The sequence below is a fragment of the Oryzias latipes genome, chromosome 6 (genome assembly GCF_002234675.1).
Source record: "Oryzias latipes chromosome 6, ASM223467v1".
Taxonomy (NCBI): Eukaryota; Metazoa; Chordata; class Actinopteri; order Beloniformes; family Adrianichthyidae; genus Oryzias; species Oryzias latipes.
In genome coordinates this window covers 25543896-25558493 of record NC_019864.2, presented here as the reverse complement: position 1 = coordinate 25558493, position 14598 = coordinate 25543896, and the positions used below count along the sequence as shown (strand labels likewise).

Below are 14598 nucleotides of genomic sequence, written 5' to 3'. Positions count from 1 at the left end.
TAGAGGGAAAGCACTAAACAGAGAGCTCTCAGCAAGGGGTGGGTTGCTCCGTGCCAACAGCAACAACCAACAACCAACAACCAACAGCAACAACCACAACTTGGAGGTGAATTTTTGATGAAAATAGATCAAAAGTTGGTTAGGGTGAATCTTTAAAGTGATTAGTGTTCTTAACTTTTACCATTACGTAGCCTTTATTTTTGTTACCAGATCTACAATTGGGGGATTCTTTTCACCCCAAAATAACACAAAAAAAAACATTTAAATCTCATGTTTTAACGACAACAAACCACAGATTTTTTACCATCTAGGGATCAAAACTCAAACACAGCTTGTGGCAAACAATAAAACGAGTATAGGAACCGGTCAGATACTTTTAGATGCCCCAAACTACGACCTTGAGCCAGAAAATGAACAATTTTCAAATGTTCTTGCAAACAACCATAACTGCAGTTTTTTATAGCAGCTGTAATCCAGTCAGTGTGTTTGATTTAAACAGATGGCCAGATAGAAAGCACCTTTAATGCAGCAGCAATCTGCTTTGTGTTGAGATGAACTCTTGTTTTATTTCCTCTTCTCTATTCAAGTGTGCATTTTCATACATCTGGATGTAAAAGTTGGTTTTGTTGCAGGTGACGCTGACCTTTGGCACAATGCATCTTCTGCTCCGATTCTGTTAAAAGCTGTAGTCGGAGAGCTTTTATATTATACATAAACTTTAGAAGATAAGCATGTAGATATCCATTTTGTATATTTACTAGGGATGGGCTGATATCATTTTTTCTAGAGGATACCGATAAACTATATTTCCTCTGCAACTGTGGTCGATAGTCGATATTTGCAGAAACCGATGCGCAAGTGTCTTTTTTTTTTTTTTTTTAACCTTTATTTACCCAGGAATTGTCCCATTGAGATTAAGAATCTCTTTTTCAAGGGGGTCCTGGCTAGGGGGGAAACAATAAATAACATTTACAATAAAAATGTCAACATTAAAAACATAAATACACAAAGTACTACAGTAACACAAAGTTTAGATTTCCTTTTTGTCGCTTAATTAGAAATGCAAATGTTTTCTTTCACTGGACAATGACATTGTACTTGACCTTTTTAACATACAGCAAAAGATCTCATAGAAATAAGCCTCACTTTAAAACTTTCATGTAAATATATCAGTAAGCATTCAGACCATTTATTGAATATTGGACATAACTGTAAACCAAAAGCTCCCCATTGCCGACGATTTATAAGGAAAAATTAAACCTGTCTGAGTTTTGGTGTCAAAGTCTGTGAATTTAAGTCTAAATCAAATTTAAAAGTTAAAATAAGCAATCTCTTTTCACAAAGATAAAATTTAAAACAGAATTTTTGCGAGGGAGGCTTAAACAGGTCTTCCAGGTTCTGAAACTTTTCCTTAATTCAGATTTACCCCACAGTCTGAACCCCTTTATTTGTTTCAAGACTAAAAGAAATAAGCATCTTTTGCCTGTCATCAGATCTGGTTATGAAGTCTTGAAAAGTATTTTGCTTGTGCATTTTTAAACACAAATTTGGTTTTAGTGCGTACACACTAGGGATGCCACAATTCCTGGTTTAAAACCAAACTGTATGTTTCACCACTGAACCAAATCATGTGTAAATCGTTGCATCATGACTGCACACCAGTATGTTTACATTGAAAGTGTCAAACACTTATTGTGCTAAATTTAAGAAGGATTTACTATTTATTGTTTTAATACATGACGCTAAGGGTTTAGTGTGAGCCACCTGAAAGGGTTCTCTTCATTCTTACTTGTATATTTGCAAATTAAAAATAATATTGTTCTTAATTTGTAGTTTTTTGTTGTTGTTTTGTAATACACAAATCATAAAAATCTGTGACCCAGTAATTGAAGTTTGAACTAAAATGTGGGGAAAGTCGCATCCCTAATACACACACCATCTGTCCTTATCAATGACAAACACACATTGAACACATCATCTCTGTCGTCAACCACAGAGTTCTGGATGGTTAAAAAAGCTTAAATTGGGACGCCCCATTGACCAGAGTATGCTCTGCTCAACTCAACAGTTCAACTGAATGAAAAAGAATAAAACAGAAATAAAAATGAAAAAGATGGAAAAGGTTTGTGTAACCAGGCTTTATCTCATTTTTATTTGGGTTTTAAAATGCATTTTAAAGTAACTGCAACATTCACTTTGTTCAAGTTTGCGTTAAGTTTGGTCTTGGTTTTGATTCATTTTAACACACTCTTTTTTTTCCCAACAAGTCTGTTTTCTCCCTAGTGCTCACATTACCTACCCTAACCTGGTTTCTTAAGCATAGATCCGCACAGTAGGTAGCAATTTGTACTCTTTTCTTTTGTTTACCATGTACCAAAAAGATGAAAATATTCCTTGCAGGCATGATAAAAAAGATAAAAACGAAATCTCATGAGTCTTAGTGTGTACCGTATACTTTTCTAATAGAGACCTGTCTCTAATGGAGTCTTTCCAATAAATACTAGATTTGAAGACATGTTGCAGCAGATAGACAACAGTCCCCCTTACGCGCTGGTCTTTTTAAAACGCCGGTTCATCAAAATAGTTTTCTTCAACAAATGCCAGGGCTACTATAGGAAAGGTTAGAGTTATTGAACTTTATGTACAGCAGGTGTGGGCAAACTACGGCCCGGGGGCAGGATCCATGTTTGGTCCAGCCCACTAAACAATATTAGAGACCCATGTTTTTGTTTTTTTTAATCTGGCTACACGATTGAGACCCGCATAGAACGTGACATTTTACTCCACCGTTCTGCAGTCTGTGTTCGACCTAAAACCATCTAAAATCCCCGTCTAATAAACAGAAGACAGTCTTCCCTTACTACGTCGCAGTTCATCTTTTCCGGTTTCGCTCATTCTTTTAGAGCGATTATGCTGCATTTTTTAAACGGCACACCTGTTCTGTGTCCTGATTGGCTGGAGACCTTGTCAATCAGTCTCCGTGCCGGGTCTCCTGTACAGAAACGCGGAGCTCTTCAGATCTGCAGAAATCTTTGATCGCGATCAGATCTTTATTTTCGTTTTAAACAAGAGAAAAAAGTAAAAATGTTCATGTCTGTCTGAGAAAAGTGTGTTTAGGCAGTGAGGACTTTTACTGCCATTAACGTCTGTAATCATTTCACAGATCACGGTTATTTTAAGGACGTAACTCCTGCGATAAACATGGGATCTCTGTACTGGTGAAGAGGGAACGCAGATATATGCTTAGCTGCAGCAGAAGACATGCATTACTGGATGAGAAACAGACGTGCAGGACACAGCTGCTCAGTTTTAGTGCAAACTGAGACGTGTGAGGAGCTGCTGCCCTCAAAGTCTCAGCGGGATTATGACGGGAGAGTAGCAACTATTTATTATTATTATTCTTTTTTTTAATGTATCAGTATATTTTTCCTGATTTTTTTTGTCTTTGGAAATCATAGTGTTACTTGGTCATTGTTTTATTTCATAAATAGTGTTATTTATTTTATGAAAAGGATCATAAATGAATCAAACTTTATTCATACAGCACTTTACAACTCCTTTAAAGTACCAAAGGGCTTCACAATAAAAGAAAGACAAAAGAAGTTTAAAGTTTTAAAGAAAAGGAGTTATTGTGGCCCTCACAAAAAAAGTTTGGTGCTGCTCTAGCATCCGTGTGGTGTTGGAAGATTTGTTGTTTTTTATTCTTCCGATCATTCAAACACCACATGAACGCAGTATATCTCTAAGTTTTACATGAGATACATCAAGCCGTTGGTGCAATTGGCTCTAAAGACCTAAAAACTCTAAAATTCTCTTTTTTAAAATCCAAATGTTTTCATCCAGATTCCATGTTATTTCTTTATTACTTCACGCATCTGCTCCTGGTCCGGCCCTTCTATCCAATTTTAGAACCCTATATGGCCCGCGAGTTAAAACAATTGCCCACCCCTGATGTAGAGTATACATATAAATACATGCATGAGTTTGAAGCTTATAGTATTTCCTTATGTTCTGTAGGGACTTGTTGGGCTGTAAAGCACTTTTGTGGGAAATTCAGGCTGATGCAAGTCGGTGTTGGTGACATAATTGGTAAAACAGTCAGTCAGATCACAAACTGCCTTCATATCACTGAACGCTGTACTGATCATATTATTTAATCCTGAAGTATTCTTCCAGTGTTGTTACCTACAATTTGTAGTCGACCTGTGATTGGAAGATTGCAGGCCTAATTCCCGTCCTGCCCGCCCATGTATCGGAGTCTCTTTGGGCAAGACACTGAACCCCAAATTGCTCCATGTGGTTATAGGGTTGGCGCCAGTGTTTGGCAGTGAGCCACCATGAGTGTGTGGATGTGTGTGTGAATGGGTGAATGGTGACTGTAAAGCGCTTTGGGCCTTTGGAAGGTAGAAAAGCGCTATATGAGGATAAGCCATTCGCCATTTACTACTTACTGCCAAATGAACCTAATTTACCAATCGATATTCTGTATGTGAAGCAATTATCAGCTGGTTTCATTAAAGCACATGTGAATAAGTGCTACTATTATAAGAAATGAGTTTATCTTAGATTTTTCACCATATGTGCTTCAGTACAAAATGTTTGCAGTTTAAGTTGTGGTTTTATCCACCATTAATTAACGGTAATCCCCCATTACTCAACAGTAAATACCCAAGTTGGTGACTGCCTTGTTTTTGTAAGTCCTGCCGAGTTAAATTTAAAGGAAAACAATATTTCTGTATGATAAAAGAATTGAATTATTTTAGATTCTCACCCAAAGTTTAAGGTTTTCTTGTTTTCCTTATGTTTGTCTGCAAAGACACTCAAGTTTTTGCCTGAACATCTGGAAATGTTTTGTTTAAAGCTAATTGTTAACGCAACAAATTGTCTTGAACAGAAGGTTAATGGTTTATGCTGATGTTAGCATGATGCTGCTGAGATAAATAGATGGTGATGCTTACAAATATGGAGGCATGCATCCAGAGTAAATGTCAACATTAAACAGTTAAATGAGCTAAATTGTGAAGGTGTCACATTTGCACTGACCTGTGCTGTTTCCATTTTGCCTGAATAAATAATTCAGGTGGAGTGTGAGTGTTTCCAGCAAACACGCACTCATGTCCACGTTCAGTTAGCTGTTAAGAGGAAAACCGGGCTCTCCACTCTGACAGCCTCTCAATCTCCTGCCCACACACACATGCACTGAGCGACGGGCACAACGAGGAGGATAAGTGCATAATTATGGGATGTTTATGGCTGTCCTCTTACTAGTTAGTGACAATTTTACAGTGACGGGTTTTCGGGACAAGCAGAAATATTTTCGGCAGATTTGGAGCTCGGTTGTGAACGAGTGAACATTAAAACCCAGAGTTCTCTGCTCTGCTGCACTAAAGAGGCTGTTTAGTCTGAAAGATTCTTGTAAAAGACCAAACGCACAGCAGGGTTTCTTGAAGCGGACCTTACAAGGCAGTAATGGAACCTTTCCGCTGCATTTGATTGGTGTCAACTAGGGTTGCACAATATAATCGGTTATCGATAATTATTGGCCGATAGTGGACAGTGTGACGTCATGTCGATAATTCCGATAAGGAAAAAAAATAGCTGATAAAATTGACCGATAACTAAAAGCTTAAACTGCCGTCGCTTCCTCACTCACCACTCTGTATGTACTTGTGTCAGCACAGGTAAACAGCTACACAGCTTCTGAAGCGTGTACGTGACGTCACGTCTCAGCGCCTGCGCTAGAGGGCTCTGTCTGCAACATTCGCAGCACTCGCCCGTGTGGGCCTATTTCACCGTGTCTGAGACCGACAACTCCCTCGTTGTTCGCAAAATTTGTTCAACAGAAGTGCCATGAAGAGCAAAAAAAAAGGTCAAGCTTTAACACCACAAATTTCACAAGCTATTAAAAAATTCACCACCTCGATGTGTGGAAGGAATATGAAGCTGCTGTCTTTGCTAGTGCCAGCGCTTATTCTGGAAAAAAAACAAACTGCGGGGCTTGCACGGAAATAGCTGTCGGCGCCTTGCACTAGCATTGATGGTGAGCGATTGTTTTCTTTGCTGCAAATGTGCCGGATGAAAAAATCAACAGCTAACCTGTCAGAAAGCAGAGATGCTACTCCTGTTGATCCAACCACAGTTAAAAACAAAAAAACAAATGCACTTGTGTTGGTTTATTTCTTTTTGTCTTTCTGGTTTGTAAAATGCTTTGATGCCTATGTTTTTGAAAAGTTTATTTCTATGAGCAACCATTTATTTGCACATCAGTTAAAAACTTTATAGTTATTATTTTGCACTTCAGTTTCAATCAAAGCAATATTTTTTGCACTTTAAGATTAAATTATTTATTTTGCACGTTATTATATCGGGCATTATATGTATTGAAAAATGTACTTGTTACTTTCCTATTTAAGTTAAAGTCTAAGTATTTGTTCTGACCATTGAAATGCACTTTCTCTGTTCACAGATGTATGGCAGACTGAAAAGGCTTATAAAGTGTTTGTACAATCTGTTGCTCAATATATTTGCAGGTAAAACTAGTTCAGCAAATGTGTTGAATACATAAAAGCCATTCGCTGTTACTTTACTTACTAATATTTTTTTCTGAAGTACTTAAAAAAATATCTGTTGAGTATCGGTATGGGCTACAAGAGGCAGGAAAATATCGGGTATCGGTTGTAAACAGTCATTATTGTGAATCAGCAGTGTCAACCTCTTGGCAGTGCAGAGGCCCAATCAGACGGGTTCCTCTGTTAGGTGACAGTATGCTGTGCTTGAAATAAAATAAAGGCAGTTTAAACAACTAACCTTTATGTAAAGGGGACTCTGACTTTATACCGTCTGACATTTACTGGCATCAGGGTTTTAAAAAGGCTGCAGGTCTGGTTGAGCCATAGCCATATATCACTGGACAAAGCAGGTGTGACGTCACCTGTAGATAAGGCAAGGCAAGGCAAGTTTATTTGTATAGCACAATTCGTACACAAAGTAATTCAAGGTGCTTCACAAAACAGAAAAATGCATTAAAATCACAATACATCATAGAAATAATCAACATAAAATTTACTTTAAAAGAAAAGAAAAAAAAAAAAAAAAAGATTTAAAAAGAAAGGAAGGAAAGAAAAGTGCAGATAGGACCTTTCAGTCATATACACGGCTAAACAGAAATGTTTTAAGTCTAGATTTGAACATGAACACAGAAGAGGCCTGTCTTACGCCTTCAGGGAGGCTGTTCCAGATTTTAGCTGCAGAATATTGAAACGCTGATTCCCCTTGTTTAGTTCTGACTCTGGGAATCAACAGGAGGCCGGCCCCTGAGGTCCTCAGAGTACGAGATGGTTCATATGGCACTAACATGTCAGAGATGTACTTTGGTGCTCGGCCATGGAGAGACTTGTACACAAGCAGAGCTGCTTTGAAGTCTATTCTTTGATGTACAGGGAGCCAGTGCAAAGACCTGAGCACAGGACTAATGTGATCATACTTCCTGGTTTTGGTCAGGACTCGAGCAGCAGCATTCTGGATGTACTGAAGCTGTTTTACAGCTCGTTTGGAGAGGCCGGTGAGCAGGCCGTTACAGTAGTCTAACCTACTGGAGACAAATGCATGAATAAGTATCTCCAGGTCTCGCTTTGAGATTATGTTTTTGATTTTGGCAATGTTTTTCAGGTGGTAAAATGCCGCTGATGTTACTGATTTGATATGGCTGTTAAAGTTCAGGTCAGAGTCCATGATTACCCCTAGATTTCTGACTTGATTTGAGGGTTTAAGAGACAGAGAATGAAGGTAGCTGCTGACAATTTCTCTTTGTTTCTGTGGGCCAAAAACAATAACTTCGGTCTTGTCTGAGTTTAGCTGGAGAAAGTTGTTCTGCATCCACGCACTGATCTGTTGGAGGCAGTGGCTGAGTGAATCCACCGGCCCATATTCACCTGTTGTCAGTGACACATAGATCTGAGTATCATCTGCATAGTTGTGATAAGAAATGTTATTACTGCGTATTAACTGCCCTAGTGGCAGCATGTAGAGGTTGAACAGAAGGGGTCCCAGGATCGATCCCTGGGGCACACCACAATTCAAGCCCATGTAGTCTGAGACACAACTCCCAATTTCAACAAAATATTTCCTGTCTTCCAGATAAGACTTGAGCCAACTTAGGGCAGATCCAGAGATGCCAACCCAGTCTTGGAGTCTGTGCAAAAGGATCCCATGATCAACAGTATCAAAGGCAGCACTCAGGTCTAGCAGGATTAAGACAGAGACTTTTCCATCATCAGTGTTCAGGCGGATGTCATTGGTTACCTTGATAAGAGCAGTTTCTGTGCTATGATGGGGTCTAAAACCTGACTGGAAAACATCAAACGAATTGTTTAATAAGAGAAAGTCAGTGAGCTGTTGGTAGACAACTTTTTCAAGGACTTTTCCTAAAAATGGCAGATTAGAGATAGGTCTGTAATTATTCAGTACAGTGGGATCAAGACCGCTCTTTTTCAGGAGGGGTTTAATGACTGCAGTTTTTAAGGCCTCTGGAAATATTCCAGATTGAAAAGACATGTTAACTATTTGAGTAATTGATGGCAACACACTGTTCAAGACAGACTTTAGAAATCTAGTGGGTAACACATCAAGGCAGCATGTAGACGAGCTCAGACGGGTGATGGTCTCTTGGACAATTTGGTCAGTGACAGGTACAAAGTGAGTCAGTTTAGAGTGAGTAGGTGGCCGTTGGATAGTTATATGTGTTGTGGAGTTGATGGCTTTTTTAATGCCCTGAACCTTGTCATTGAAAAATACAGCAAACTCAGTACATTTGGGTGTACAAACCAGTTCTATTGGTAGCTGGGTTGGAGGGTTAGTTAATCTGTTAACTGTTGTGAACAGGATACGAGAGTTGCTGCTGCAACTTCCAATTATTTCAGAGAAGTACCTTTCCCTTGTTCTGCATAAGATCTGGTTGTAAGCGTACAACTCCGCCTTATATATTCCATAATGAACCTCGAGTTTTGAGTTGCACCACTTTCGCTCGGCTCTGCGGCACTGTTGTTTGTGTGCCCTGACTAGATCATCATTCCTCCAGGGAGCTTTCTGTCTATGTTTTCTCAATTTAACTTTCATAGGGGCAATGGCATCCAGAACATTCAAGATGCTAGAAGTAACAGAATTCAGCATTTCATCAACATTGGCACCAGAGACGTTTTCAGGGTTTATCATTTCTACAAACTGTGCCCTAGTGCTCTCATTTATTTGTCTCCCCTGGACAACTGCAGGGCCAGGCGGTGGTTTGGGAGCAACAGACAGGTCAAAGAATACACAGAAATGATCAGAGAGGGCGACATCAACCACACTGACATTGTAAATAATAACCCCCCTTGTGATGAGCAGGTCCAGAGTGTGCCCTCTGCTGTGGGTGGGGCAACTCACATGCTGAATTAGACCAAAGGTTTCAAGGACAGCATTGAGCTCTTTTGCATTTCTGTCATTGACATTATCAACATGAACATTAAAATCACCTGTAATGACTAGACCATCAAAGTCTGTGCACACAACTGAGAGCATTTCAGTGAAATCATCAATAAAACTTTGGCTGTGCTGAGGAGGTTTGTACATAACTATGCAGAGTAAGGGAGGAGTTTGTTTTAACTCAATCTTAAAGGACACATACTCAAATGATGAAAACACACCAAATGATAGTCTGCGGGTTGCAATATTATCTCTAAACAGTGCAGAAACGCCTCCACCCTTTTTATTTTCTCGTATTTCCGATTCATGTTTGTAGTTGGGGGGAGTTGATTCGACTAGAACTATGTTTCCTGTGTTTTTGTCAAGCCATGTTTCAGTTAATAACATAAAATCAAGATTAAAAGAAGAGATAAGATTATTGATTAAAAATGATTTGTTGCATAAAGATCTGACATTGAGTGCAGCAAGTTTGAGCTTAGTTTCCTTGTGTCATGGTGCAGGGTGGCTCGAGAGCCGGTTGGACCCAGACGCAGAGGTGGAGGCATGAGGATCAGAGTTGTGGCGTGGAACAAGACACGAGGAACATGGCATGACAAGGACAACCAGGACAGGAATAACTAATGGACCAACACAGGAGGAAGGCAGAGACAAGACTTAAATACAGACAGGGCAGACAAGACACAGGTGAACACGATCAGGGCAGATGGGGACCAAAGGAAGTAAAACTGAAGAAACCAGACAAGACAGGAGACTTTCAAAATAAAACAGGAAACAGAAACAAGACAGAACAAGGACCAAAAACAAGACAACAAGTTCAAATCATGACAGTACCCCCCCCTCAAGGAACCGCTCCGAGGTTCCACAAGTCACATGAGGGGGGGGCCCCGGAGGATAAACCTCGACGGGCACAAGAGTCCAGAGGACGGCCGGGGGTCCGCGCCGTCCGGCGAGGCAGGTCCGGAGGACGGCCGGGGGGCCGAGCCGTCCGGCGAGGCAGGTCCGGAGGACGGCCGGGGGTCCGCGCCGTCCGGCGAGGCAGGTCCGGAGGACGGCCGGGGGGCCGAGCGGTCCGGCGAGGCAGGTCCGGAGGACGGCCGGGGGGCCGAGCGGTCCGGCGAGGCAGGTCCGGAGGACGGCCGGGGGCCGAGCGGTCCGGCGAGGCAGGTCCGGCGTGGAGTCGTCAGGCGTGGAGTCGTCAGGCGTGGAGTCGTCAGGCGTGGAGTCGTCAGGCGTGGAGTCGTCAGGCGTGGAGTCGTCAGGCGTGGAGTCGTCAGGCATGTCGGGCCAGCAGTCAGGCTCTGGCGGGTCGGGCCAGCAGTCAGGCTCTGGCGGGTCGGGCCAGCAGTCAGGCTCTGGCGGGTCGGGCCAGCAGTCAGGCTCTGGCGGGTCGGGCCAGCAGTCAGGCTCTGGCGGGTCGGGCCAGCAGTCAGGCTCTGGCGGGTCGGGCCAGCAGTCAGGCTCTGGCGGGTCAGGCGTGGAGCCGAGCTCAGGCGGGTCAGGCGTGGAGCCGAGCTCAGGCGGGTCAGGCGTGGAGCCGAGCTCAGGCGGGTCAGGCGTGGAGCCGAGCTCAGGCGGGTCAGGCGTGGAGCCGGAAGTGGGGACCGGTCGGGGTTCCGGCGGAACCCCCCTGGAAGCCGGGACGGGTCGGGGCGCAGGCGGCACCCCCCTGGAAGCCGGGACGGGTCGGGGTGCAGGCGGCAACCCCCTGGAAGCCGGGACGGGTCGGGGTGCAGGCGGCAACCCCCTGGAAGCCGGGACGGGTCGGGGTGCAGGCGGCAACCCCCTGGGAGCCGGGACGGGTCGGGGTGCAGGCGGCAACCCCCTGGGAGCCGGGACGGGTCGGGGTGCAGGCGGCAACCCCCTGGGAGCCGGGACGGGTCGGGGTGCGTCCATAACCACCACTGGAGCGGGTTGTGGTGCGTCCGGGACCACCTCCGGAACATGAAGGGGCTGGAGGGCATCCGGGACCACCACTGGAAGGGGTTGTGGTGCGTGCCGGACCACCTCCGGAACAGGAAGGGGAGGTTGAAGGGGACGGCGGGGACGACGGCGACGACGACCCCCCCTCATGGCGAGACGGCTCCCTGTGAAGTCCAGGTGGCTCCCACTCCAGGCATACGAGGCAAACTGGGCCTGGTCAAAAACCCAGTAAGACCTCGTACGCTCGGCTTCCTGGCAGTAGGCCTCTAGTAGCTTCATGTCCCGCTCTGCTGGGTCCAGAAAGTATGGTTGGTCCATTCTGTCATGGTGCAGGGTGGCTCGAGAGCCGGTTGGACCCAGACGCAGAGGTGGAGGCATGAGGATCAGAGTTGTGGCGTGGAACAAGACACGAGGAACATGGCATGACAAGGACAACCAGGACAGGAATAACTAATGGACCAACACAGGAGGAAGGCAGAGACAAGACTTAAATACAGACAGGGCAGACAAGACACAGGTGAACACGATCAGGGCAGATGGGGACCAAAGGAAGTAAAACTGAAGAAACCAGACAAGACAGGAGACTTTCAAAATAAAACAGGAAACAGAAACAAGACAGAACAAGGACCAAAAACAAGACAACAAGTTCAAATCATGACACCTTGGGACTGGTCAAAATCTTCTTGCAAGGGATGTGAACTAGATTTCTTTGATTGGACAATCTAACTGCCCTTTTTTGCATTCTACGTGGTGCAACTACAGGTATAGCACCAGAAGGAAGCTGTTCATCACAGGGCCCCAGTTTGACATAACCTTTCCTAGGACACTGGGGGCCCGTTTCATCCTAGCTCCGGGGAATAGCACCTCTAGAGGCGCGCAGGAGAGGTCGAGTTGAGGGTAGTTTGGGTGATGGACCGGGAGGAGCGGGAGCTGGACGGGATTTGGGTGAACGACGGAGGGGGCGTGTTGGAGGGGGTTTGGATGAAGGCCGTGTTGGAGGGACTTTGGGTGAAGGATAAGGAGGGGGCGCTGGAGGGGTAGGAGAGCTCCTGTGTGGTGTGAGGCTCACAGGTGTTAGGGGAGCCATCTTAATTCCTGACTTAATGAGGCTATCAAAATGGCTAGGTAGGGCCATGGGTGAAAGTGGGGGGGACGAAAAGGAAAGTGATTCTTCACTGGGAGTAGATGTAGCAGGGGGCGCCCACAGCTGGTCAGATGGTGGAATTTCTGGGGCCAAATCTGGTGGTTGTTGTTGTGGTTCTGCAGCTGGGTCCTTAGCTGGCGGTAGTTGTTGTGGTGCTGGTGCAGGTGAGTCCTTAGATGGAGATGGTTGCTGTAATGCTGGTGGAGCTGAGTCTTTAGATGGAGGTGGTTTTGGTGCTGGTGCTGCCGGATCAAAGTCTTTGACCGTAGGTGGTGGAGGTAGTTGTTGTTGCCGTTGTGCTGTGGTTCCTGGGACACTGGCTCGGTCCTTCCTTACTGCCTTTTCAGGGCCTTGGCCTCTATGCCCCAGAGCGTGGAGGAGGTTCTTCACTAACTCTCTTGCTCCACCTCTGTTCAGGTGTGGGCCTCTTCCCATGAATAGGTCCTTTCGCTTCCAGAATGTATTGAAGTTCTCAATGTAATGCAATCCTCTGGAAGCACACTCTCTGGAGAGCCAATTGTTCAGCTGAAACAGACGGCTGAACTTGAGTGACACCCCATCGATGTTAGGAAGAGGTCCACTGATGAATGCTTCAACCTCTACTTTGTCAATCTCTTCAAATAACTTCATGAAGTCCTTTTTCAGACGTTCGAACTGTTCTTTTCTGATATCGACAGCACCTACATGGATGATTATTCGTTTGACTCCTTGGTACAAGACTTTAGATAAGAGTCCTGTAATCACTGGAACAGTAGAACTTGGGCAACATAAAGTTTGCATTCTTCTGTGGCTGACTCCACTGATAGCGCCATCTCCAAGCAGCAGCGTATCTCTGACCTTGACGTTTGGCACAGATTTTCTTTCTGCCTGTGCTTTGTTTCCAACATTATGACTCCTTCTCTGTGGTCCAATTTCACTGTGTTCTTCAATATCACATTGTGTTAGGGGTAAAAATCTGTTTGTGAGCTTTATTTCGGATGTTCTGTCATCTTTACGCTTTGGCTTAACACAGAGTTCCTCCGCACAAAGTTTCGGAAAGGACACAACATCACTCAGGTCTATGTCACTGTTCTTCTCGTTTGTGGTAAGAGCAGGCTTCTTACCACCCGATGTTACTGGAAGGGTCTTGTGAAGTCCATTTTCAGTTTCCAAAGTAAATATCCTTGTTTGTAGCTCTTTTATTTCTTGTTGGTAGATCCGACAGCGTTCACAGTGGGAGTTTGTTTTTCTTTCTCTTCCGGACATGTCGCTGGCTTGTCAAAAATATTGATTTATATAGGTGGAAGTCACAAAAAAGGATGACCAGTCTGATATTCCAGGATGTGTGGAAGAAGTAAAATGATTAGAAATGATTAATTAAATGATTAAAAAGCAAATAAAGCAGGAAGCAGCAGGAGCAGGGAAAAAAGCGTCTGCACTCTTTTGCAGGGGGAGGAGATAATGCTAGAGCTGTGACGGTGTGGGACTTTTGATCACTGCAGTGATGAAGCAGCAGGAGTTGTGGTGTCGCGGTTAACCACCCCCCCTGCTGCCGCCAAACACAAAATCCCCAGCGGCCGCGTCGCAAATGAATACAATTAATGTTTACAACGCAATATTATTTAACAACTAATTATCTAACTAACGAACTAACTATATAGGTGTTGTAGAATGACTATGTGTATGTGTGTCAGTGCGTTGCATGTGTAAGAGGAATGAGCGCGAGCAGCACAAGAGTGAGTGAGAGCGTGCACAAGTGTTGGGGGTGCGTTCATGTTTGGTGTTAGGAGTGAATGAGAACAGTAATAAAAGGTTTCCCCCAGAAGAACGGTGGTTGATACTTTATTAAACCGCTCTGGAGTAGAGCTGTGACGGTGTGGGATTTTTGATCACCGCGGTGATGAAGCAGCAAGAGTCGCGGTGACTCTATCGCCCCCCTCCCGAACACAACATCCTCCGGCGGGCGGCCGTGTCGCATTCTCAAGACCGCACGCAGCTTGTACTGGAAATGCATACAATGGATATGAATAATTAGAACACAGTAAATTTGTCGTATTTCTTCGCGAGACGGAAACTTCTCTGTGACAAATATACGG

General features: G+C 44.1%; 1 protein-coding gene across 1 annotated transcript in view; it reads left to right on the top strand.

The window, feature by feature from the left end:
• cbln1 (cerebellin 1 precursor) overlaps nucleotides 1–14598 on the top strand; it is a 35307-nt gene that overhangs the window by 17103 nt on the left and 3606 nt on the right. The gene's annotated exons all lie outside the window — the stretch shown is intronic.